We start from the raw sequence: 27,967 nt of genomic DNA on the forward strand, positions 1-27,967 counted from the left end.
ACCATTTTTGACATAAAGGGACACTTTTGGACAATCTACAGTTTTTAGGCAGAAAGAACATTTTTTATTATATAAAAGTACATGTAGGGCACTGGGCAGACCACTAGGGACAAGGGGGTGTGTATTTTTTACATACAATACTGTAATCTATAAGATTACAGTATACTGTATGTAAAGTGTTTGTTTACTTTTTTGAATTTGGTGCCGTTCTCGGCTCCCGTGCGTCGTAACGTCGCAGGGAACGGAGATCGGCGGCAATCGGGGACACTGTGAATCGAGCGAGGAGGTCCCGCTCGCTCACACAGCGGGGTGGCATCGCTGGATCCAGGGACAAGGTAAGTAACTTGCCTGTGGATCCAGCGAGAAGGTAAGCCGCGCCGCTGCACACTCTGCACGTCCACCCCGAGCGTGACTCGGGGATACCGATCTTAACATGAAAAACCAACCCCGAGTCACGCTCGGGTTTACCGCCAAGGGGGTTAAGTAGTACCCGGCTGCCCAGGTAAGGGGAAAAAATAAAAAAATTTGCTGCCTTTCCCTGGTGTGCTCACGGCTTATGCTGAGGTCTAGCCTTCCGCCCGTGCTCTGTAAAAGAAGTCCGGATCCTAAGGGGCGCTCCAGGGAACATTTGGAAAAACGCACGGAGAACATAAGCAACTAGAGACAGTGGTCCGCTCTCGAACGCTGATTCCTAGGAAGATTCCAGAAACATAGACTTCTCTGTTCGAGCATTGTCAAGCATAGACTTTCCTCAGAGGCTTCCCCTGTGAAGGTAACCTGGGGCAGCCTCAGTTAGGTTTAGTTAGGAAGAGGACGTTATTGCATACATGTTATGCCAAGTTTAAAGTAAAAGTTGATTCAACTGCTCAGAGCCTGGTCTGAAGTTATTCAAGGGGTGCATGTGAGGTCTTGGCATATTGTTAAAGAACTTGGGTCCACAAACACAGTATTGAGTATGTGTAACATCACTACGACAGAGGTTTATTCAACAACACAAGATGGAAGAGGCAGTTCACATGAGTAATCGCAAAGAGAAACAGTAACCAGGGTCGGTGCTTTGACTCCCTCCCTAGCTGTCCATCTCTGCCGTTCTGCGGGAGTAGATTAGCATTAAGGAGATCTATGACCTGGTTACCTGGTATGGGAAGAGAGGAGCTAAGTAAGAGCATGTATGAGGTCCGCGATATGTGCTCCTCAGAGGGACCCCATTCTGTTACTGGGAGAGAGGTAACAGAGGCATGCTAACTGGTGGCTTGTTCCTCCAAATGCAACACATACATCAATACATGTGTAAAGAACATGGGATGAATCAGCTTTAGGAGGAACGCCATACTTTGGGTTCTGCACACATAAGGCTAATCTCTAAGTTGGGAGGCTGCCTTAATGTTTGACTTTTCACATGACTGTGGCTCCCGCCTGGTGCCGGGCATTGGTGAGCGAAGTGTTACCCCACATGCATGGTTAATGGCCCTGTTTAATGCCTGGTGTAGCCCAAAGAACCCACCCCGGGGTTGGACTCTCATGTAACTCTTGCTTGGTGCCCAATGATAGAGGGAAAACATGGAGGATGTGACGACCAACCTTACAAGCTTCATATTAAACAAAATTATGTATAAATTGCTTTGTTGTGAGCATGTTCTTTCTCCTGTTTATTTTAAAGTGGACTTTTACCCTTTTCTATCACTTGCCATCATTTGACGCTGAACATCCCCATGCCTAAAGCCTCCTGGGATCATCACACAACCTGGGATGCTTAAGGGCATTCTCCACTTTTCCTCTGCATGCACTGTGGCAGCTTGTCAGGGAGCCAGCTGCAAGAACCAGGAAGAAACAGCCAGCCTACTGATGATGTCAGATGAGAAGAAATGGTGTTGCAGCTTAAACCAGACAATGCTGGATTTGTTGGGCAAGTGAGTATGTTTTTTATGGACAACCCAGCAGACGAGGTAAAAGGGTGAAAAAAAATGTATAAAGGGGAGTGAAGTTGCTCATGAAAAGTCTATACGTATACAGTATAGGGGTGTTTTACCTGTTTTGTCTCTGTCTGAAAAAGACAGGTCTAAGATGTACTGCAGGGTAGAAGAGACTATAGAATACAGCTCTCTGTGCAGTGATGGATTTGCTATGTACCCTTGTGTTTGGATGAGCAGACAGAACCGAGTACAGAGAAGCGTCAGAGAAAAGCACATCAAGCAGCACATTTCTCTGATGTGTCTTCTCTGTCGTTCATCAGTATACACAGAAAATCTTTCATTACATAGAAATTATTGATCTGTTTGCTAGTTTCCTTTACATTCACAAGACAAGCTTGTGTTTTAACATGCTCTTTTTCGACATTTGTTGACGTGCACTTTGAAGGATCCCAACCATCTGGTTTGAATAGGAAAATTCAGGCAAATACACTAACCAGGATGCAGCAAAATTAATATTTTTTGTTAAATAAGAAATTTAAAGTAAACCTGTCATGTGGGAAATGGGGGCAGCCATTGCGCACCTTCTGAAAATGCTAGTTGGCTGGCTATAGTACTTTCTTAGGCCCTGTGTCAATAGACTTTTGTTCATCTCAAGCAGGGTTTTTATCCCCATACAGGTCTACGGTAATGCAAAACCCAATTGAAGCAGGTAAAATGCAGGTCAGAAAACAGGTCAACTGAATGTCAATGAATTTGGAATCATCTCAGAGGTATCTCAGGCTGATGTCATCATCACAAGCTTAAAAAGAGGAACTTTAACTTTAGTTGATTTAGAGAACAAAAGCAACTAGAGACTGTGGTCCGCTCTCGAACGCTGATTCCTAGGAAGATTCCAGAAACATAGACTTCTCTGTTCGAACATTGCCAAGCATAGACTTTCCTCAGAGGTTTCACCTGTGAAGGTAACCTGGGGCAGCCTCAGTTAGGTTTTGTTAGGAAGAGGACGTTATTGCATACATGTTATGCCAAGTTTAAAGTAAAAGTTGTGTCATGAATATGCATCAAGTCTGTCTGCCTACCTGATCTCCATGTGTTCATTAGAGGCAGATCCTGTTCTGGTCTCCCTTCTTATCACTTCCTCTTCCTGTATGGCTCCACCCTAGTCCATCCCAGGAAGCCTATATTAACCTTTGCTCTACAGGTCTGCAGTGCTGTTCAACAGTGTTCCTATGCTTAGTTCCTGTCTGCAGTGTAATCGCTAGTTCCTGTTTGCAGAGTGCTACGATCATCTTCCGTGTACCGTTTTGGCTTGTCCCCGACTTCCTTGTCTGCCTGTGCCCCTGACTATTTGCATGTTCCACGGTTATCCTTGTCTGCCTGTTGCCCTGACCTTGGCCTGTCCATCACCACTGCTTGTCCTACTGGCTGCTTCCCCCTTCTCCCTGCGGAGTGTGACTTGAGGAATCTCGGGGATGCGACCTGGACCCAGTTGCGGCCAAGACCATCCCTACCATCAAGGGCTCTGGTGAATACAAAACTGGGTCTTAGACTCCGCGCCCTGGGTGATCTTAGGTTCACGCTTCGTCTCTGCTAGCAGCAGTCGGCCATAGGATTCACCACCCTGTGGTGCATCCCTGACCCCTACGGGGTGTACTTGTCACCTGGCTACGGGTGACCTGACAGTTTGAACAGCCATGAATCCAGCCGACATGCCGCTCCCCGCAGATGATCCATTACAGTGCATTGTTCGCAGACTCGAGACGCATGAAGCTAATCAGGATCAGGTGATGCGTTTCCTTCAGGATCTGGCTTCCCGCTTTGATCAGCTTCAGACCTCGCTGGGAACCCCGAATCCGCAACCCCAAGTACAACCAGCAGCTGCACCTGTTGCACCAGTCGCAGAGTCGCATTCACTGAAGTTATCACCTCCAATCCGTTTTTCTGGAGACTCCAAAGCCTGCAGGGGATTCCTTAGCCAATGCACTATTCATTTTGAGCTCCTGCCCCAGTACTTCTTGTCTGACCGGGCCAAGATAGCCTATATCATTTCTCTCCTCTCCGGGGAAGCCTTAGCCTGGGCTGCCCCTCTGTGGGAATTGAATGATCCAGTGGTTTCTAGCCTGCCTGTTTTCTTGAAACTTTTTCGGAATATCTTTGAAGAACCGGCTCGTGTCTCTTCAGCAGCCAGCGCCCTTTTACGTCTCCGCCAAGAATCCCGTTCAGTGGGACAATATTCTCTTCAGTTCCGTATCCACTCAGCTGAACTGAGTTGGAACAATGAGGCCTTAGTCGCAACCTTTTTGCATGGCCTATCTGATAGAGTGAAGGATGAACTAGCAGGAAGAACCATCCCCACTGATCTGGACGGAGTGATCTCCTTGTGTAATCAGATCGATATTCGCTTTCAGGAAAGGACCCTAGAAAAGCGACGCCAACATCCCTTGGCCCTTAGTCAGCCTGAGCTCCCCTCTCTTCGACCCGTGGAGCATCCCTTGCCAACTGAGGAACCCATGCAGCTGGGTCGGACCAGACTATCCCCTGAGGAACGTGCCAGGCGCAGAACTCTAGGCCTGTGTCTATACTGTGGGGGCAAAAGTCATTTTCGTGACACTTGCCCTCTTCGCCCCGAGAAACGCTCGGGTTCAATACATCTGGAAGGTGGAATATTGGATCCAGAAATATCTCCTTCACCTTCTCGTCTTTTTCTTCCTGTGTCCCTTCATTTTGGTGCTTCTTCTCATTCGGTCTCGGCATATCTGGATTCCGGAGCCGCTGGCAATTTCATAGACTGGAAAATCGCATCGTCCATGAGACTTACCCTTTTGCCCCTCACCACACCATTGGTGGTCTCGGCGATTGATGGCACTGTTCTCCCGGGGGGTCCTATTCGCTTCCAGACAGTCCCTGTTAAGATGTCAGTAGGCACACTTCACCAGGAGTGGATATCCTTCCTTGTTCTACCTAAAACCTCAGCTCCTATCGTTTTGGGTCTTCCTTGGTTAAGACTCCATTCTCCTCATATTGACTGGACTGCCAGACAGATCCTGGCTTGGGGTCCCTCCTGTTCCACGTCTTGCCTACCCAAGGTTGCCCCAAAAGAGAAACTTCCTGTTGCCACCATTCCAGAATCTTTTGCTCGTCCTACCACATGTAGTGGTGTCCGGAATGTGCCCTGCAATAGTCAGGCTGATGCACTTTCTAGCCAATGTAGCACTCTGGATGAGGAGCCCGTCTGTGAACCTGAGCCGATCATTCACTCCAGTTTACCGTTGACTGTCCCTAAAACGCACAGCCAGGCTAACTTGTCTGCGAGTTCTGCAGTCACTACGCCTTGTGATGCGATTCGGGTAATCACTACACCTGACTATGCTATTCGATCGGCCTCTGCATCAGCTATGCCAGGTCAGCCCATGCCCAGTGAGCCTCCTACCTTTTCTTGTTCAGGTCCTCCTGCAACCTGTCTAAGGGGCTCAATCCATCCTTTGGATAGATTGCCTCATTTGGCCAAATGGGGTTTCCTACCTTGTTTTCAGGGCTCTCTGCATTCTGCTGGTTTCCCTACTATCCAGCTTGACTCCTGTGCCCTGTCACCTTCTAACCAACCTGACTTCAGGGTTCCTCTGACCTCTGCCCAGTCTGATGGTCCTGTGCTTAATCCCCAGTTCATCTTTAAGGGTCTGCTTGATCCTCCTCGGATTCCTGTTGACCCTCTCATGCCCTTACTTATTCCTAAAAGGCTTTTGGTCCTCAATAAATCCTCTCCTCCTGTCCCTACTTCGGTTCTGGTCAATGAGGATACTCAAGTTCTGGATTCTCGTCTCCGCAGAGGCGTTCTTCAGTACCTTGTGCTTTGGAGAGGATTTGGTCCTGAGGAGGCGTCTTGGATTTCTGCATCTGAGATCTTTGCGCCCCATTTGTTGAGGAGGTTTCTTCTGGGATTCCCCTTTAGCCCTGGCTCCAGGCTGGGGAGGGGGAGGGGCCTTAAGAGGGAGGGTACTGTCATGAATATGCATCAAGTCTGTCTGCCTACCTGATCTCCATGTGTTCATTAGAGGCAGATCCTGTTCTGGTCTCCCTTCTTATCACTTCCTCTTCCTGTATGGCTCCACCCTAGTCCATCCCAGGAAGCCTATATTAACCTTTGCTCTACAGGTCTGCAGTGCTGTTCAACAGTGTTCCTATGCTTAGTTCCTGTCTGCAGTGTAATCGCTAGTTCCTGTTTGCAGAGTGCTACGATCATCTTCCGTGTACCGTTTTGGCTTGTCCCCGACTTCCTTGTCTGCCTGTGCCCCTGACTATTTGCATGTTCCACGGTTATCCTTGTCTGCCTGTTGCCCTGACCTTGGCCTGTCCATCACCACTGCTTGTCCTACTGGCTGCTTCCCCCTTCTCCCTGCGGAGTGTGACTTGAGGAATCCCGGGGATGCGACCTGGACCCAGTTGCGGCCAAGACCATCCCTACCATCAAGGGCTCTGGTGAATACAAAACTGGGTCTTAGACTCCGCGCCCTGGGTGATCTTAGGTTCACGCTTCGTCTCTGCTAGCAGCAGTCGGCCATAGGATTCACCACCCTGTGGTGCATCCCTGACCCCTACGGGGTGCACTTGTCACCTGGCTACGGGTGACCTGACAAGTTGATTCAACTGCTCAGAGCCTGGTCTGAAGTTATTCGAGGGGTGCATGTAAGGTCTTGGCATATTGTTAAAGAACTTGGGTCCACAAATCTCAAGCAGGGTTTTTATCCCCATACAGGTCTACGTTAATGCAAAACCCGATTGAAGCAGGTAAAATGCAGGTCAGAAAACAGGTCTACTGAATGTCAATGAATTTGGAATCATCTCAGAGGTATCTCAGGCTGATGTCATCATCACAAGCTTAAAAAGAGGAACTTTAACTTTAGTTGATTTTAAAAAAAAATGTCTGCAAAAAAAATACTGTAGCTGCTGACTTTTAAGAAACAGACACTTAACAGCCCAGGGAGTTCAGTGCTGTCTTTATTTTTACCTACTTCTTTATTGGACTTTGTGTCACGGGCGCCACCATCTTGGATGAGAGAGCCAGCTGTGACTTGCTGACGTTTCACTGCCAGCTCCCCACTACGCATGCATGAGATCATGTCAAACTGATCTTGCAGCCATCCCAGGAGGTTCTGAGCAGGGGGCGGGCCAAGCTGATGTAATTCTTATTTAGGTGAGCGGGTACCAGTCGGAAAAAGGTACCCGCTCCCAGAAATTAAAAACAACCAAAAATGTTGGAGGAGAGGGGGAGAAACAGATGAGCGGTACTTTTATTTTTAAGTGAAGGTACTCTTGAAAGAGGCCCATATGTAAGTACTGTAAATACACTGATTAGTAATAAGCCGTTATTAGTATACTTGAGGCCAATGACTCAAAGTCAACAGCAAGAGGGTTAACACGACAAACAGTAAACTAACATTTTAAAACACAGAGCTCAGTACTTGTTTTCCACATACCCAACCCAATAGTTGCAGGTAACTGAACAAAAAATTTAATCATTTGCAACTACCAGCTGACTACTGGGTCTTGCAGTACTTTTGAAGTGTACCAAAACCTGTATTTTTGTTCAATAAACAGTCATTCTTTTGACTTCACCCCAACATCTTGTCTGTGTATGATGCTTGGGGAAAAAGGTTTGGTATTAGCTCTCGGTCTGCTGGAAGGGTTTGGAAAGCAGGAGGCACTGTTTGTTGGAAGCACCTAAGCAGGGTGCCAAGTGTTCCATCTCAGCATCCGCTAAGGAAGCCTTGCATGAACTGTAAAGACAGCCTTTACGTCATGGCTTAAAGCGGTTGTAAACCGCATAAACTTTTTTATTTTTTTTAAAACCTGCAAGGCAAAAGGCATAATCGGCTAGTATGCACCGCATACTAGCCGATTATGAAATACTTACCTCGGAGCGAGGTGAACACAACTTACCTGGTCCACGCCGAGCAGGATGTCATCTTGCTCCGGCGTGTCTTCTGGGTATCGCGGCTCCAGTGATTGGCTGTGATTGGCTGGAGCGGCGATGACGTCACTCCCGCGCGTGTGCGCGGGAGATTTAAAATCGGCAGGGTCCGGCGGATTCCGGTCCTATCGCCGTGGATTTCCCCCTGCGCATGCGCCGCCCGCATTGCGAGGGGAATATCTCCTAAACCGTGCAGGTTTAGGAGATATTCTCCTTACCTACAGGTAAGCCTTATTATAGGCTTACCTGTAGGTAAAAGTCAAAATAGTGGGTTTACAACCACTTTAATATTCATATGTACTGGGTGATGACAGGGTCTCTTCAGTTAAACCCTCTGTGCAAGGGCCCTCTGTGTGGGCACTTTCAAACTGTACCAGTGTACCAACGGTTTTCATGCAAGTTAGCTGTGATTTCCCATGAACTTCTATTATGCCCCACAGGTGTGGTGCATTTCTGAAAGCTAGATACATGCAGGTACACTGTGCTGCAGTCAAAGCGCAGTGGATCAGTGTGAAGCCACCCTTATTATTTCATGATAACCCCTTCCTGTCCACTTGCTACAGCCCTTTAATGTGCAGTGTGTGGGCATTAGGTTTCACTTTCCTTGCCACTGCATATATGTGTTGCATGGTTGGCAAAAGGTTAATGTGTTTGTGCTTTAGAAGGGTTTGCACCCCAGTGATGGTAACAAAGACGGTCAGATCTTACATATTTTTGCTCTGTATGAGACGTTTACCTGTCTTTTGCCAAACTTACTTTGCTGTGTCTGACTCTTCTCCCAAATAGGTTTTAAATATAAACTTGAAGAAAAAATGCTAGTTGCTTGGCTGTCTTGCCAGTCCAATATCCACCATATTTTTTGAGGCAGTGTCCTGCAACAAATGTACAGCAATCAGATCCAGAGTGAATCCAGAAGTCACAATCTGTATACTTGTTCCTGATAAGTAGCTTAGACATGGATGAAACCAAAGGATCAAATAAAGGAAGTCAGCCAGCAATGGCAGCCTACATGTATATATTTAATATCAGGGTAAGTCAGGGCTTGGAGGCATGGGCAGCTGGCAACAAGTTGAACATACAAACCTCATATAAATTGTATAGTGGAAGATGCAGTGCTCCAAACAGATAAATTAAACAAACAAAATAAGCAAATATATTTTAAAATGGTGATATACACATAATTAATCTGCAAATAATCTACCAAAATGTGAAAGTCCAGGTCTGTGATATATAAATAAAAATTGTAACAAAAAATGATAACTATCCACTGTGCAGAAGTGATCACTGGTGCCGCCTGTCCACCACCATGTATGCACTCATCAGACACTTAAAGCCCCATACACACTATCAGTTTTCCTGCAGGTTTTCTCTTCAGGTTTACCAAAACCATCTAATATGAGGTCAAATCTCAACGTCTGCGCTCAGACCATACGCCGCACACTGCATCAAATTGGTCTGCATGGCTGTCATCCCAGAAGGAAGCCTCTTCTAAAGATGATGCACAAGAAAGACCCAGCAAATAGTTTGCTGAGTTTCAATTTGTATGCAATCAGGCAGGCCCTTGCACTACATGGTTTTGGTAAACCTGAAGAGAAAACCTGCAGGAAAACTGATAGTGTGTATGGGGCTTGAGACATGAATGAGCGTAGCAGACACAGCCTCTGTTATACATCCACTATTAGTTCTGAAAGACAATCACCAGCGGTTCCACAATTCTCTACCAGGAGGTGACCCAATCAAGATGAGTACAGTAAAAAAAGCAGTAAGATGGCCACCGTCCTGGAAATGATAAGGGATGGAGTGATGTCAGCGTATAGGCTCCTACCAACGTGTTTTCAGAGGACGCACTCTGTTCCCTAATTATGTGTACATCTCAGTTTTTACATTTATTTGTTTATTTGAAGTGGATGTAAACTCACTCTCATCCTTTCTAAACTACTGCCATAGTGCTGATCTATAAGGATATAGATGTCTCCTGCATGTATCCTTACCTGTCAAATGTTTCCCCTCTGTCTGTTATAAGAACTGAAAAACTGCAGATTCTGTGGGTGGGTCTGTTATCTGGAGCTCGGTGGGTGGAGTTGTGATGTCAGTAGACTCCCCGCCCACCTCTACACTCCCCTTGTCAACATGCATTTTCTCCTGTGTATTCCGTATAGTAAATTCTGCTATGATCACTAACATCCAGTCAAAATCCAGAAAAGTAACCACATGACTTCAGAAAAGGAGTGGGGGTGGGAATTAAAAAATAATGCCTCAGGCTAGTGCATGAGCTATGTAAATAACCTGTCATTCACAGCAAGGGGGAAGAACGGACAAAAGTTTTCTCCTGTTTGTCTGTTTATCTCACTGAAAAAAGAAAAGAGGATTGCTTAGAGCTGGATTAACTCTTTGTGGCAAAACTGGGCAGATGATAGGAAATCTTATACTCTACATCAGGGGTCCTCAAACTTTTTAAACAGGTGGCCAGTTCACGATCCCTCAGACTGTTGGGGGGCCGGACTATAGTTTAAAAAAATATGAACCTATGCACACATCTTATTTGAAGTGCAAAGACACAGGAAAAAACAATACAATATTTAAAATAAAGAACAATTTTAATCAACATAAACGTATTAGTATTTCAGACTCCCCTCATCACAGAACCCCTCCCCAACACGAACCCCCCATATCACAGAACCCCCCCATCACAGATTCCTCTCCATCACAGATCCCCCCATCAAAGATTCCCCCCATATTAGGCCCCTCATCACAAAGCCCCCCAACACAAACTTCCCTCCATCACAAAGCCCCCAATAACAGACCCTCCACCATAAACTCCTCTCCATCAAAAAGCCCCCATAACAGATCCTCCCCATCATAAAGCCCCTCAACACAAACTCCTCTCCATCACAAAGCCCAGAATAACAGACCCCCCATCACAGACCCCCATAACAGATCCCCCATCACAGACTCCTCTTTATCACAGACCCCCCCCCAAAAAAAACAAATCAGGTCCCCCCATAGCCGATCCCCCATCACAAACTCCCCCCATCACAAAGCCCACCCAACACAAACTCCTCTCCTCACATAGCCCCCATAACAGACCCCACCATCACAGACTCCCCCATCACAGATCTCCCCCCTATCACAGATCCCTCCATCGATATTACACTGCCGCCCCTTCTACAACATCCCAGCACTCCGTCTCTCTGCTATCTCAATCACACAAGACGCAAAGCATCGCGGGTCCGGACAAAGGGCGGGACTTTGCTAGGTGTTTGATTGCTGAAATCTCCCCGCTGCTTAACTTAAAAGACCCGCCTTTTGTCCGAACCTGTCATGTTATTCATCTTGTGTGATTAAAAAGGTAGCAGAGAAGAGGGGGATTTCTGCAATATATAAGGGGCAGTCCGCGGGCTGGCTAAATCACACTGGCGGGCTGGATCCGGCCCGGGGGCCGTAGTTTGAGGACCCCTGTTCTACATTGTGACAGCAAAAAAAAAAAAATTGGGTTTACATCCACTTTAAAGTATCTGTTTGGGGGCACTGCACCTTTCACTTTACTACATGTATATGTAGGCAGGCTGGATCCGGCCCGGGGGCCGTAGTTTGAGGACCCCTGCTCTACATTGTGACAGCAAAAAATAAATAAAAAATTTGGGTTTACATCCACTTTAAAGTATCTGTTTGGGGGCACTGCACCTTTCACTTTACTACATGTATATGTTGTTTTTTTCACAGGGTAAGGACAGTCAAAGAACAACATATGCACAAGTCGTTGTCAGTATTAGAATAACGATTAGTAATCCATCACAACCCTGCAGACTATTTTCTTCTAATTCAAAAGACAGCCATCTAGCAAATTTCACATGACTGGCAGGAGGTTCTCCATTTATTGCAAAGAAGTGCTTTTTGTAACATGGTTCCATAACAATCACTAAAAGCAATTTGTTGTGCCAGACTGTTGATTAAACACTAAATAATACCCCCTGGGAAAATCTGTCACTGTCTGTTACTTTATTTACAGAAGTGCCTCAACAGACAGTGCCCTAAATAAATAAGGCGCTTGTGTAGTTGGTATCTTTTTTTACAAACTAGTACAAAATAAAAACTATACTCCTTTTCAAAAATCTATTCATGATGTATTTCCGAGTTGTTCAAGTATTATATAAGCCGTACTTCGTCAACCAAGTTATGTTGTTTGAAGCCAGCAGGAGGTGCAAAGTTCACAAGAAAATATCATTTGACAAACAGCAAAACAATTCTTCCTTTGTGAAGTTTTTGGCCCTTCCAACAATTTAAATCAGTAGCTTTTAAAATGCAACTTTTTGCATCTATACAGTATCTCACAAAAGTGAGTACACCCCTCACATTTTTGTAAATATTTTATTATATCTTTTCATGTGACAACACTGAAGAAATTACACTTTGCTACAACATAAAGTAGTGAGTGTACAGCTTGTATAACAGTGTAAATTTGCTGTCCCCTCAAAATATCCCACACAGCCATTAATAAGTAAACCACTGGCAACAAAAGTGAGTACACCCCTAAGTGAAAATTTCGAAATTGGGCCCAAGTAGCCATTTTACCTCCACGGTGTCATGTGACTCGTTAGTGTTACAAGGTCTCAGGTGTGAATGGAGAGCAGGTGTGTTAAATCTAGTATTATCGATCTCACTCTCTCAAACTGGTCTTAGAACTCTCTGAGGATCTGAGAAAAAGAATTGTTGCTCTACATAAAGATGGCCTAGGCTACAAGAAGATTGCCAAGACACTGAAATTGAGCTGCAGCACGGTGGCCAAGACCATACAGCGCTTTAACAGGACAGAATCTACTCAGAACAGGCCTTGCCATGGTCGACCAAAGAAGTTGAGTGCACGTGCTCAGTGTCATATCCAAAGGTTGTCTTTGGGAAATAGACATATGAGTGCTGTCAGCATTGCTGCAGAGGTTGAAGGGGTGGGGGGTCAGCCTGTCAGTGCTCAGACCACTGCATCAAATTGGTCTGCATGGCTGTCATCCCAGAAGGAAGCCTCTTCTAAAGATAATGCACAAAAAAGACCCAGCAAACAGTTTGCTGAAGACAAGCAGACTAAGGACATGGATTACTGGAAGCATGTCCTGTGGTCTGATGAGACCAAGATAAACTTATTTGGCTCAGATGGTGTCAAGCATGTGTGGCGGCAACCAGGTGAGAAGTACAACGACACTTGTGTCTTGCTTACAGTCAAAAAGAAAAAAACAGTGCAGCGCTAGTGAGTGATATTGTGCTCATATAAATTAATAATAAACAAAAAAAGTCATTCTGGAATAAACTAAAAATTAGCCAGAATAAGAAAAAACATAAAATTGCAGATGGATATATGAAGAAAAAGTCTTAAAAAAGTCACGAAACAAAGTTCATATGACTCTATCCAGTGATTTTCCTTGTGAAAGAAAAGTAGATTGTGCAGACAATGTGAAAGACTCTTGATTGATGTGAGGTAAGCTGTCACCAATACACCCGTGAGGAAGGATAAGATTGCCTGCTTACCAGATGAAAAGACTGTTTTGCATCAGTCTAATAGGGCCTGTGGGAAGTCTGGTCTCCCAATACCTTAGCCGTCAAGATAACCACGGTATAGCTCAGCATACAATCCGAAGAGTCATAAACCAAAAAAAAGAAGAAGGACCTCTCATAGCGTATAACGTTTGAAAATAGAAGAGGGTTTAATAAAAATTGCACTTACAATTAGGCAATATAAATACAGCATGGATAGCAAAGCGTCTCCGATCTCTTGTTCCGATGCTTCTCGCTACTCGGTCAGGAAAACACAGCCGGCGTTCAAGACGGAACGCGATGACGTCACGGCACCCTACGATCGTTTCGTCGCTAATGGACTTCAACGGGGGAGTAAGCCGGATGTTGACGTCAGCGCGCTAGGTGTTTAAATACCCACGGGTTCCATGTTTGATACTGGAAAACTCGGGGAGAGTCCTCATAGTGACTGAGGGCAAAATAATTGAGTAGCGAGAAATGGAAAAATATTCTAATCATGTTGTACATAACGTATCAGATTAAATAACGATATATATTAGTACAGAACGCGGGGGTGTTTAATAACTGGTAGCGGAGCATCGAATAATGAAAATAAGATCGGAGGTTAACAATATATGTAAAAAGATTGTGTCATAAATGTACATAATCATAAAAATCAATCTATATTTAATTAGAGAAGATCTATATCATAAAAATCATCTATATTTAATTAGAGAAGATCTATAAATTAATTTAATTTTTAATAATGATTATGATAATTAAAATTGGAATAAAAATAATATAAAAAATTTATTATGAATTATTTAAAAAGCAGTTTATATCCCAATCTACGTTAAGTCCGAACGGAATAAAAGATTTCATAGAAAAAATCCAGCGAGTTTCGAGCCTGGATATGGCCCGAACCATATTAGTACCACGCCAGTGAGGACGAATGTTATCTATGGCAAAAAAACTTGTCCCCTTTAATTGTCTCCCATGGAATTTATCGTAATTGGATCACTTATCCCTGATAATCCAATCGTAATTTTTAAGGGGGCACCTGCTTTAAGGCTAAAAATTGCACCAAATGCTATAGATCCACCAAGAACTATGTCATTTTTCCAGTCCCTTAAAGGTTTTTTCCCATGTCGCAGATGTAATATCTGCAAGGTGAATTCCTTTGGGGAACGGAAATGTACTAAGTTTCAATCAACAGCTACTGGCACAATTTATGACATAGATTCATTTATGACTTGCTCAACAAAATACGTTGTTTACATGATTCAATGTCCATGCTCAAAGCAATATATCGGCCGTACTAAGAGAGAACTGCATATACGGCTTAGTGAGCATGTGGGCAGGATCAAAAGCGGGTTCCCTAAACATAACCTCTCGAAACATTACGATAAATTCCATGGGAGACAATTAAAGGGGACAAGTTTTTTTGCCATAGATAACATTCGTCCTCACTGGCGTGGTACTAATATGGTTCGGGCCATATCCAGGCTCGAAACTCGCTGGATTTTTTCTATGAAATCTTTTATTCCGTTCGGACTTAACGTAGATTGGGATATAAACTGCTTTTTAAATAATTCATAATACATTTTTTATATTATTTTTATTCCAATTTTAATTATCATAATCATTATTAAAAATTAAATTAATTTATAGATCTTCTCTAATTAAATATAGATGATTTTTATGATATAGATCTTTTCTAATTAAATATAGATTGATTTTTATGATTATGTACATTTATGACACAATCTTTTTACATATATTGTTAACCTCCGATCTTATTTTCATTATTCGATGCTCCGCTACCAGTTATTAAACACCCCCGCGTTCTGTACTAATATATATCGTTATTTAATCTGATACGTTATGTACAACATGATTAGAATATTTTTCCATTTCTCGCTACTCAATTATTTTGCCCTCAGTCACTATGAGGACTCTCCCCGAGTTTTCCAGTATCAAACATGGAACCCGTGGGTATTTAAACACCTAGCGCGCTGACGTCAACATCCGGCTTACTCCCCCGTTGAAGTCCATTAGCGACGAAACGATCGTAGGGTGCCGTGACGTCATCGCGTTCCGTCTTGAACGCCGGCTGTGTTTTCCTGACCGAGTAGCGAGAAGCATCGGAACAAGAGATCGGAGACGCTTTGCTATCCATGCTGTATTTATATTGCCTAATTGTAAGTGCAATTTTTATTAAACCCTCTTCTATTTTCAAACGTTATACGCTATGAGAGGTCCTTCTTCTTTTTTTTGGTTTATGACTCTTCGGATTGTATGCTGAGCTATACCGTGGTTATCTTGACGGCTAAGGTATTGGGAGACCAGACTTCCCACAGGCCCTATTAGACTGATGCAAAACAGTCTTTTCATCTGGTAAGCAGGCAATCTTATCCTTCCTCACGGGTGTATTGGTGACAGCTTACCTCACATCAATCAAGAGTCTTTCACATTGTCTGCACAATCTACTTTTCTTTCACAAGGAAAATCACTGGATAGAGTCATATGAACTTTGTTTCGTGACTTTTTTAAGACTTTTTCTTCATATATACATCTGCAATTTTATGTTTTTTCTTATTCTGGCTAATTTTTAGTTTATTCCAGAATGACTTTTTTTGTTTATTATTAATTTATATGAGCACAATATCACTCACTAGCGCTGCACTGTTTTTTTCTTTTTTATGTTACCAAGTTGTTGTACACAATTTAGTGCTAGCAGCTATCTACATTTACATTTATATTTCATTATTTAATTTAGCGCAGCGTCAACCTTTTGGTTTTTCTTTATTTCTATTGCTTACAGTCAAGCATGGTGGTGGGATTGTCATGGTCTGGGGCTGCATGAGTGCTGCCAACACTGGGGGCTACAGTTCATTGAGGGATACAATAATGGCAATATGTACTGTGACATACTAAAGCAGAGCATGATCCCCTCCCTTCGGAGACCGGGTCGAAGGGCAGTATTCCAACATGATAACGACCCCAAACACACCTCCAAGACGACCACTGCCTTGCTAAAGAAGCTGAGGGTAATGGTGATGGACTGGCCAAGCATGTCTCCAGACCTAAACCCCATTGAGCATCTGTGGGGCATCCTCAAACGGAAGGTGGAGAAGTGCAAGGTCTCTAACATCCACCAGCTTTGTGATGTCGTCATGGAGGAGTGGAAGAGGACTCCAGTGGCAACCTGTGAAGCTCTGGTGAACTCCATGTACAAGAGGGTTGGAAAATAATGGTGGCCACAAAAAATATTGACACTTTGGGCCCAATTTGGACATTTTCACTTAGTGGTGTACTCACTTTTGTTGCCGGCGGTTTAGACATTAAAGTGGCTATAAACCCCCAAAAAAACTGTAATGCCGCATACACACCATTACTGTATGTGATGAAAAAAAACGACATTTTCTGTGAAGTAAAAAACTACGTTTTTGAAACTTCAATTTTCAAAGAGGAAGTTGCCTACACACCATCGTTTTTTCACAATGCTCTAGCAAAGCGAGGTTACGTTCACCACGTTTTTCCATTGAAGCTCGCTTCATAACTAGCTTCTGGGCATGCGCGGGTGTAAAAACGTTGTTTTAAACGTCGTTTTTTGCTACACACGGTCAATTTCTGTGAAGTAAAAAACGACGTTTTGAAAAACGACACATAAAATTTAAGCATGCTTCAATTTTTTTTTGTCGTTTTTCAAAAGACATAAAACGACGTTTTCCCCCCACACACGGTCATTTAAAGTGACGTTTTTAAAAACGTAGTTTTTTTTCATCACATAAAGTGATGGTGTGTACGCGGCATAAGACAAAGGCATAATGATTTATTATGCATCGCATCACCTTAGATCGAAGCTGTTCCTGGCGGCATGTCTCCTGGAATTATTTCCGGGTTCGCGGGTACGGCGATGTGATTGGCCGGAGCTGCGATAACATTCGCATGTCCGTGGTTTCTGCCGGTCACGGCACCGGCACTGACGAAACGGCACGAGCAGGCTGTTTCTTCAGTGCACATGCGCCGATGACATTGGCGCAAGTGTATATGGTAAATATCTACTTAACTGTGCAGGTTTAGGAAATATTTACAGTACCAACAGGTAAGCTTTATTATAGGCTTACCTGTAGGTACACGTGGTGTAACTAGGTTTACAACCACTTTAATGGCTGTGTGTTGAGTTATTTGAGGGGACAGCAAATTTACACTTTTATGCAAGCTATACACTCACTACATTGTAGCAAAGTGGAATTTCTTCAGACCCGGTTCACACTGGGGCGACTCGTCAGGCGACACAGCCGCCTGACAAGTCACGTCCCATTGTAGTCAATAGAACCGTTCTAATAGGAGCGACGCAAGTCGCTCCGACTTAGAAAAAGGTTCTTGTACGACTTCGGGGGCGACTCGGGGCGATTTGCATTGACTTCTATACAGAAGTCATTTTGCAAGTCGCCTTAGAAGTCGTCTTCAGGTCGCCTGACCGAGTCGCCCCCAAAGTCGTGCCGCCCTAGTGTGAACCGGCTCTAAGTGTTATAATATATAATAAAATATTTACAAAAACGTGCAAAAAATGTAAATAGTTCCATACCCTGCTTGTGGGTTCACTTCAAAAACTAAGCTTGGACCAATGTAGAGGCTTACAGGCCCTTTGAGCAATCTTTTCATTGTACAAAGGTTTCTTAGCGAAGACATACTTTGAAATGAAGCGTGTATATATTCTCCCTCCCTGCTGTCAAGACCACCAAATGCCACTCAGATACTGAGAAATCATTTCAGTGTGGTGGGAAACTGATGCAAATGTTCATTTGCTGGAGTGACTATTTCCTAGATCCCCACAGCTCTATCTAGTTTCTGTCAGCAGGAGGAACCAGTGAAAGCTGCAGCGGACCCAGGAGATCTACGCTTCTGGAAGTGTCAGTTTCCCTGTGCAATTCACATGAAGATTAGGATCTGAATGGTGTTCAATGGTACAGACAGCAGGAAAGTTGAATATTTATACTCGGCTTTTTAAGGTATTCCTTCACTGGGAACTTTTGTATAGCAGGGGGATTGCTTTAAGGAGATATACTTTTTCATTGCCATTAACAAGTATTGGCAGACATTGTTAAGTACATTGGCTATAGGGTAAGGTGACCAGATTTTTTTAATTAAATCCGGGGACATTTTTTTTTTACTAGCAATCAGTGACTCTCTGCCCGTTGCCCCCCGCCTCACAGCCTGTCAAGTCTTAGGCCCCTTTCACATTGAGGCGTTTTTCATGCGGTACAGCGCTAAAAATAGCGCTGCTATACCGCATGAAAAAACCTGCCCTGTAGTGTCCAATGTGAAAGCCCGAAGGCTTTCACATTGAAGCGGTGCGCTAGCAGGAGCGCTCCAAAAGTCCTGCTAGCCGCATCTTTACCGCGGTATAGGAGCGGTGTGTTCACCGCTCCTATACCGCGCCTTCCCATTGAAATCAATGGGAAAGCGCGGTAATACCGCGGTATTAACCCTTTTTCGGCCGCTAGCGGGGGTTAAAACCTCACCGTTAGCCCCCGAATATCGCGGTAAACACGACGGTATAGCCGCTCTACAAATAGCGCGGCTATACCGTCACCGCTACTCCACGCCTCAATGTGAAAGAGGTCTTACTCTCTGGGCCCCAGCTACTACTGGGTAGGGAGCGGAGGGAGATCACTCCGCCAGAGAAGGCAAGGAGATAAGCAGGCAGGTGGCTGGCTGGGACTTGAGCCAAGGCAGAAGAACATGCGAACGGAGCTGAATGGTCATGCACCTGAAACGGAAGGAATAGTCCCTCCGCTCTGACCAGCACATGGTCATCAGAAAGGGGCACAGATAATGGAAAAAAAAATACACCCCCTAAGTTAGTAGGAGCGGCAGAGCGGGGGGGGGGGGGGGTGTAATTCAGATTTTTTTTAAATTCTGCACTGACTGTCTTTGAAATTGCCCCAGCACCTGTTCAAATTCAATCCAGGGACAAAATCGGGGACAGACTTGGTCCAGGGACAGTGTCCTCAATCCGGGGACTGTCCCCTGAAACCTGGGATGTCTGGTCACCCTACTATAGGGCCCTTGTGAAATGTTCAGCCTTGAGTGCTATAATTGCATTTTTCATTGAAATCTCAAGGAAACAATATAAAAACATAAAACAGCATGTTCCATGTACAATGTAAACTAAGACACATATCAGCATGGTGAAAAGCAGATTTAACTGGTTTCATAATAGTAATCATCCCATCAAGCACTTGGAAGGAATGATTACGCCTGAAGCATTACACAGTGTATCTCTATGTATTTCACTGCATCATTTTAATAAAGTGCCCAGTGCTTCATATCTATTCAGTGTGCCTAGAAATTTTGGCCAGTTCCCAAACTCTGTTACAGCTGTACAGTATGCCTATAAGCACTGGCTTTCAGGAACCTTCATGAAAGATGTAAAATGTTTAATGAAAACAAACCTTCAGCCGTTTTGAATTGTAAAAATCAAGGTGCTTCATTTAGTAGCCAGAACAGCTGATAAAGTCTCTAATTGCCATCTTCAGGGTTAAAACCATTAAGCCCTACTCATCCATTATCTTCCTGTTCAACGAGGATGCCATTACAAATCACCTATTAGTCATATGCTGGCTTAGCTCCAGGGGAAAGGGAAACTAATGCCTGAAGTTGGAGAAATATAGGATTTATGCTGGACATACACAGCACCACCTGGCTCAACAAACCAATCCAACATAGTCATTGTTTGGGTATTCTGATGGAGAATGTAGCAGTAGCTGTCACAATACAATAGCTGGAAGGAGAGATTCCTCCATCAAAGCTGTTTAGCGTGGATGGGGGACTCTATTGATCAGCCCATGGGGCTGACTGACAGAAATCTTAGCATGTATGGCCAGTCTGAAGAAGCCTCTAGAGGAGACAATTTTTTTGTTGTTCAACAATCGAGTATCCAGCTACTGTATTCTGACATCTGGGAGACTTCCACGCCATCAGAATATAGTAAAATAGTGAAACTTGATCAAAGGGGCCACACAAGAGGATGCTAAAAAAATAATGGTAGGTACCTTATGGCACCATCTTTTAGTCAAATCTTTTCTTAAGTCCAACCATGTGGCCATATCAGGTCAATGGTTTTAAGAGCATCTCTTCCCTTTGTGTATGTGCAGCTACAGGATGAAGAAACTGCCATCTGCAGCTCATTGGATTGGCACTGACAGTTGCCTTCCAGATTTAGCTGAGCACGAGTCTTGACCAAACCCAGAGCTGAATTCAAAGATAAAGTGTGAATGTGCTGCTTGGGAAAGGATGGGGGCAGTAACTATATCAGCAATCGTTAGATTTCCATTAAATATATCAGCAATTAATAATTGCTCTACCTGCCCTAGACTTACCTCACTCCTACGTACTAATGAGAAGCTGAGAAAGCTGAAGAGTAAAGAAGAGAAGAAGTCTGACAAAGTCACCATGGAGGGAGTTACCAAAATGCACAGCACCCATTGTCTCTTTCTGTAAACAGAAAATGTATGCCCATAAAAAGAGATCTATAATGCATTACCGCTTTAACCACTTGCTGACGGCCGTACGACTTTGTACGGCCTCAGCGCGGCTCCCAATCTCTAACAGGCCGTGTTTTTACGGCCTCTCCTTTACACGTTCCCCGCGCGCGCTCCCGAGCGCGCGGCGGGGAACTTCTGTACTGGCCGTGTCCCTTGGACACAGCCAGTCACAGATCGCCGTGAACGGCCAATCGGAGCGGCCGTTTCCTAGGCGATCTGTGCGGCCAATGAGAGATGATCTCATATGTTTACATATGAGATCATCTCTCATTCCCGGCTCTCGCAGACAGCGGTGCTGTCAGGGGAGAGAGGAGACGGATCTGTGTCTCTTGTACATAGAGACATAGATCGGTCACCCCCCCCAGTCACCCCCCTTCCCCCACAGTTAGAACACTAATTAGGGTACACATTTAACCCCTTCCTCACCCCCTAGTGTTAACCCCTTCCCTGCCAGTCACATTTATACAGTAATTAGTGCATATTTATAGCACTGATTGCAGTATAAATGTGAATGGCGCCAAAAATGTGTCAAAAGTGTCCGATGTGTCAGCCATAACGTCGCAGTCCCAATAAAAATCGCAGATCGCCGCCATTTCTAGTAAAAAAAAAGCATTTATACAGTAATTAGTGCATATTTATAGCACTGATTGCAGTATAAATGTGAATGGCGCCAAAAATGTGTCAAAAGTGTCCGATGTGTCCGCCATAACGTTGCAGTCCCAATAAAAATCGCAGATCGCCGCCATTTCTAGTAAAAAAAAAAAATATACAGTAATTAGTGCATATTTATAGCACTGATTGCAGTATAAATGTGAATGGCGCCAAAAATGTGTCAAAAGTGTCCGACGTGTCCGCCATAACGTCGCAGTCCCAATAAAAATCGCAGATCGCCGCCATTTCTAGTAAAAAAAAAAAAAAAATAATAATAATAATTCTGTCCCTTATTTTGTAGGCGCTATAACTTTTGCGCAAACCAGTCGCTTATTGCGATTTTTTTTTTTTTTACTAAAAATATGTAGAATACGTATCGGCCTAGACTGAGGATTAAAAAAAAACGTAAAAAAAAAAATTGAGCTATTTATTATAGCAACAAAGTAAAAATATTTTATTTTTTTTCAAAATTGTCGCTCTATTTTTGTTTATAGCGCAAAAAATAAAAACCGCAGAGGTGATCAAATACCACCAAAAGAAAGCTCTATTTGTGGGGAAAAAAGGACGTTAATTTTGTTTGGGAGCCACGTCGCACGACCGCGCAATTGTCAGTTAAAGCGACGCAGTGCCGAATCGCAAAAAGTCCTCTGGTCAGGAAGGGGTTTAAGTGCCCAGTAAGGAAGTGGTTAATAAAACATAATTAAAAACAAGCTGAATGGCCCCTTACTTGTGTGGGTGCCTGCCCGGCACTAGGACTGCATGCGTAGCGTTAGGGACTGGGTCTGAATCGCACAGGTCACCGTGTGGTCAGATGTTCAAGTTGTAGCTGCAGAGACTGTGAGCGGGATCAGCTGACGTGGATTCCACGAAACATATGTCGGTGGCTTAGTCTGACATTTCCCTTCCCCAGCTGATCCGCAGCTGATCCCCAGCTGATCCCGCTCACAGTCTCTGCAGCTACGACTTGGACATCTGACCACATGGTGACCTGTGCGATTCAGACCCAGTCCCTAACGCTACGCATGCAGTCCTAGTGCCGGGCAGGCACCCACACAAGTAAGGGGCCATTCAGCTTGTTTTTAATGATGTTTTATTAAAGCGGTAATTACAAGATAATCAGGTCACTGATCATCAGAGCCCTGATTACAGTACAGCCCCAGCAGTGTCCATCAGTGACACCAATCAGTGCCCATTAGTGATGCCAGTCAGTGCTGCCTTTCAGTGCCCATCAGTATAGCCCATCAATGCTGCCCATAAGTGCCGCCTATCATTGTCCACCAGTGCCGCCTATCAGTGCCCATCAGTGCTACCTATCAGTGCCACCTATCAGTGCCCATCAGTGCAACATATTAGTGCCATAGAACACCTTTGGGATGAATTAGTGCCACATCAGTGCCCGACCTCACAAATACGCTTCTAGAAGAAACATACTCATAGACACACTCCTAAACCTTGTGGACGGCCTTTCCAGAAGAGTTGAAGCTGTTATAGATGCAAAGGGTGCGCCCTATGTACTAAGACTGGGATGCCATTAAGGCCTCATGCACACTGGACGTTTTTGGACATTTTTACAGCTGCTGTTTTTGGCTTCAGACGTTTCTTTCTACAGTCAATAAACTCCATGCACACATAGGCTGTTATCAAATGTTTTCAGCTGGGGCGTTTTTTGGCTGTAAAAAAACCCCAAAACTAGTGGGTTCTGAGAGGGGTTTTTCAGCTGTAAAAATTAGCCAACGTCAAAAAACACTGATAAATGCTCAAAAACACGCCTCACCAGCGTTTTTATTAACGTTTTTGATCCCATTGAAAAAAAAATAAACGCTGGAAAATGCTAAAAAACGCAACTGCGAAAATGCTGGAAAACTTTGAAAAACTCACTGCAAAGCTACTGGTGTTTTTATAATGTTATTATAACGTCCAGTGTGCATGATGCCTAAAAGTTTTAATGGGGGTTCCCCTCAAGGTTTTGAGGGTGCCACTTGAAAAAGAAACAGAATGACACAACTTGATCTCTCCCTTTGTTGCAGCAATACATACAACGTCAAGTCACAAATAATGAATAAAAGTTTTATTTAGCAAACCGTCTTGGCAAACAGAACTTTCGAGACGTGGATTCCGGCATTTGTACTGAATGTGTTTACATGCAGGTGGAGTTTTCAGATATTTTTTTTTCCACTGCTGCATATTACAAGTCAAATTTTAATCCCAAAGAGAAGAAGCTATCCCTTTCATCTGTCTGTTGTGCAGATGAGTCCAGATTTCCCAAATGCAAAGCCCTCTCTGGAGAGACCACTGCTGATCAAGATTTTCAGGATAATTACATTACACTTGCTATTTGATGATTGGATCACAAGCCAAGAATAAAAGTAAACATGGGTATAATGTGTACGTTAAAGACAATGCCTTGAACATGTTTGTGTCATGGAGAAAGGAGAAATCAATATTTTTCTTCATTTTAATTATTCATAAATCTCTGGTTCCCGCTGGCAGTCTGATGAAAGGAGCCAGGGAATATAAATAGTATGTTTTCATAGTAGCGCTTCTGTTTTGACGAACTACTTTTCAAGTAAACATATCAGGGTCCAAGAGGATTGCCGTGCTGCAAATAACGTCTGTCAATCAGTTAATAGGGGCGCTTCAGTAAGAAATTAAGATTATGCGGTGGAATATATCATACCTCCCAACTTTCTGAGATGAGAATGAGGGACACCTATCAGCAAAAGTATGCAGGCATAGGACACACCCCTTGCTACGCCCCCTTAAAGGAGAATTGTACAAAAAAAAGTGTTTTTTTTACCACTACTTTTGCTTTATACTGGCTTTTGGAATTTACAAATGCAGCAATTTAGAAATCAGATGAAAGGATTAGCTCTGGGAAAAAAAATGTTGATAGATAAAAAGTGCATTTTATATATATCTATATAGATCAGACCAAAATGAAGGACAAATGAGGGGGAATGAGGGTCATTGCTCCAAATCACGGACAGTCCCTCAAAATGAGGGACAATTGGGAGGTATGAATATATGCAGTCTAAATGACTTAAAGTGGACCTATCAGTAACTTTACATGTCATGTCACAATATACAGCACAGTCGTTTTTTAACCGCTTGCCTCCCGCCGCACGCAGATATACATCTGCAGCATGGCACGGGCGTATACATACGTCCCCTTTAAGATCGTGGCATTGTGGACGCGTGCGCCCGCCACAAGCTCCGTGACTCCGACCTCGGTCCCGCAGACTCGATGTCTGCGGGCATACCCCTGATCGCGTCACGGTGAGGAAGAAGGGGGAAATGCTTATGTAAACAAGCATTTCCCCAGTCTTCCTAGTGACAGGACAGTGTACACAGCTTCCTGTAATTGGAAGCTGTGATCACTGTCGTGTCACACATAGCCCATCCCCCATACAGTTAGAACACATCCCTAGGCACACTTAACCCTTTCTGCGCCACCTAGTGGTTAACCCTCTGTCATTTCAAAGCCACTGTATCTAATATTTAGGGACTCATTAATGACAGGAATAGTACCACTGGATTGGCGCAGGCCAATGTGGTGCCCATATTTAAAAAGGGAACAAAGTCTTTACCAAGTAACTATAGACCTGTTAGTCTAACTTCTATAGTTGGGAAGATACTGGAACGTTTAATAAAAGACCACATGGATGAGTTCTTGCTGGAAAAAAACTATTTAAGCAGCAGACAACATGGATTCATGAAAGACAGAAGTTGTTAGACAAACCTGATTTCCTTTTATGAAGAGGTAAGTAAAACCCTGGACAGAGGCGTGGCTGTGGACGTGATATATTTGGATTTTGCAAAAGCGTTCGATACAGTTCCCCACACACGGCTCATGTGTAAGGTAAGGTCTACAGGATTGGATATATCAGTTTGTAAATAGATAGAAAACTGGCTGAAAGACAGAATTCAGAGAGTCGTGGTTAATGATTCTTACTCTGAATGGTCCAATGTTATCAGTGGAGTACCCCAAGGTTCAGTGCTGGGACCCTTACTTTTCAATATATTTATAAATGATATTGGGTCTGAGATCAAAAGTAACATTTCTGTCTTTGCAGATGACACCAAGCTATGCAGTGGAATAACGTCCTTGCAGGATGTCGCCAATTTACAAGCCGACCTCAATGCTCTGTCTAATTGGGCGACTGAGTGGCAGATGAGGTTTAATGTTGATAAATGTAAAGTTATGCACTTAGGGAATAAGAATATGCATGCATCATACATACTAGGGGGAGTACAACTGGGGGGATCTGTAGTGGAGAAGGATCTGGGGCTCTTGGTAGATCATAAGCTCAATAATAACATGCAATGCCAAGCTGCGGTTTCCAAAGCGAGCAAAGTCCTTCCTTGCATTAAGAGAGGTATGGACTCCAGAGACAGAGATATAATTTTGCCCCTGTACAAATCATTAGTAAGACCTCATCTGGAATATGCAGTTCAGTTTTGGGCACCAGTTCTCAAAAAGGATATCGGAGAACTGGAGAAAGTGCAGAGAAGGGCAACCAAACTGATAAAAGGCATGGAGGAGCTCAGCTATGAGGAAAGATTAGAGGAACTGAATTTATTCAATCTTGAGAAGAGGAGAATTAGGGGGGATATGATCAACATGGACAAATATATAAGAGGTCCATACAGTGGACTTGGTGTTGAGTTATTGACTTTACGGTCAACACTGAGGACAAGGGGGCACTCTTTACATCTAGAGGAAAAGAGATTTCACCTCCAAATACGGAAAGGTTTTTTCACAGTAAGAGCTGTGAAAATGTGGAACAGACTCCCTCCAGAGGTGGTTCTGGCCAGCTCAGTAGATTGCTTTAAGAAAGGCCTGGATTCTTTCCTAAATGTACAGAATATAACTGAGTACTAAAATTTGTAGGTAAAGTTGATCCAGGGTAAATCCGATTGCCTCTCGGGGGATCAGGAAGGAATTTTTTCCCCTGCTGTAGCAAATTGGATCATGCTCTGCTGGGGTTTTTTGCCTTCCTCTGGATCAACTGTGGGTATGGAGTTGGGTGTATGGGATTGTACTGTGTTTTTTATTTTGTTTGTTTATTTTTTGTGGTTGAACTGGATGGACTTGTGTCTTTTTTCAACCTGACTAACTATATGAAACTATGTAACCCCTTCATTGCCAGTGTCATTTTCACAGTAATCAGTGCATTTTTATAGCACTGATCGTCCCAAAAATTTCAAAAGTGTCCGATGTGTCCGCCATAATGTCACAGTCTTGATAAAAATCACTGGTTGCTGCCATTACTAGTAAAAAAAAATATTAATAAAAATGCCATAAAACTATCCCCTATTTTGTAGACGCTATAACTTTTGTGCAAACTGATCAATAATCCTTTATTGCGTTTTTTTTACCAAAAATATGTAGAAGAATACGTATCGCCCTAAATTGAGGATTTTTTTTTTATATTGTGATGGTTTGGGTCTGTCTTCCCTGAAGGATGGCTGTTTTTTTGCCATATTTTGGAGAGACAGACGCCTTAATTACACAGCTGTGTGGTCAGCTATTTAGTGCTGGCCTGGCTGTGGCTCAGAGCCCCACCCACAAACAGGAAGTCTGGTCCCTGGGAGCCAGGTGAGCTCTCAACTCTCTGAAAGGAGTCAGAGAGAGGCTGCATAGATTGCAGCTAGTGTGTGCAGATCTGCAGGTTGCAGATGCCGCTTTATGTTTGAGCAGCAAGTCGCTGACTAGGAGAAAAGCAAGGGTTGAGCTTATCTCTGGGAAACGCTGTGTGTTCTGAGAGCTTAGGCTTAGGCTAGAGGCCTGAAGCCGTCGGATGCCAAGATTGAAAGCCAGGAGGCTAAGCTCTTGAGTTTGTACAATGCAGTAGTGATGGAACCCCTGCGAGGGCTGCAAATGTATATGTGAACTTTTGATGGTTTTTAAATAAAAGTGGGCCACCAAGCCCTTAAAAACGCACCTACCATTGGAGTCTGTTCCCGCAAGGTTACAATATATATATTTTTGGGGATTTTTATTATAGCAAAAAGTAAAAAATATTGAAATATCTTAATACATTCTATGCATTACGATAAAATGCTTCCTGTGTGCAGCAGCACTCATCAGCCCCCCTAATACTTACCTGAGGTCCCTCTAGATCCAGCGATGCTGTAGGAGCCTGGGACACCCCTCCTCATTGACTGAGACAGCAGCGCAGCGCCATTGGTTCCTGGTGCTGTCAATCAAAATCAGTCAGCCAATGAGGAGAGAAAGGGGCTGGGCTGGGCCGCAGCTCCGTGTCTGAATGGATACAGGGAGCTGTGGCTTGGCTAGGGTGGCCCCATAGCAAGCTGCTTGCTGTGGGGTCACTCAGCTGGAGGGAGGGGCCAGGAGCACAGAAGAGGGACCCAAG

General features: G+C 43.9%; 1 long non-coding RNA gene across 1 annotated transcript; it reads left to right on the forward strand.

Moving 5' to 3' along the window:
- The first annotated feature begins 1,710 nt into the window (after positions 1-1,710).
- Positions 1,711-12,159, forward strand: LOC120924813. Its single transcript, XR_005746430.1, has 3 exons — positions 1,711-1,910; positions 8,668-8,911; positions 11,605-12,159. It is a non-coding gene; the product is annotated as an uncharacterized LOC120924813 (long non-coding RNA).
- Positions 12,160-27,967: the final 15,808 nt, after the last annotated feature.

Source organism: Rana temporaria, chromosome 1 (genome assembly GCF_905171775.1).
Source record: "Rana temporaria chromosome 1, aRanTem1.1, whole genome shotgun sequence".
NCBI classification, from domain to species: domain Eukaryota; kingdom Metazoa; phylum Chordata; class Amphibia; order Anura; family Ranidae; genus Rana; species Rana temporaria.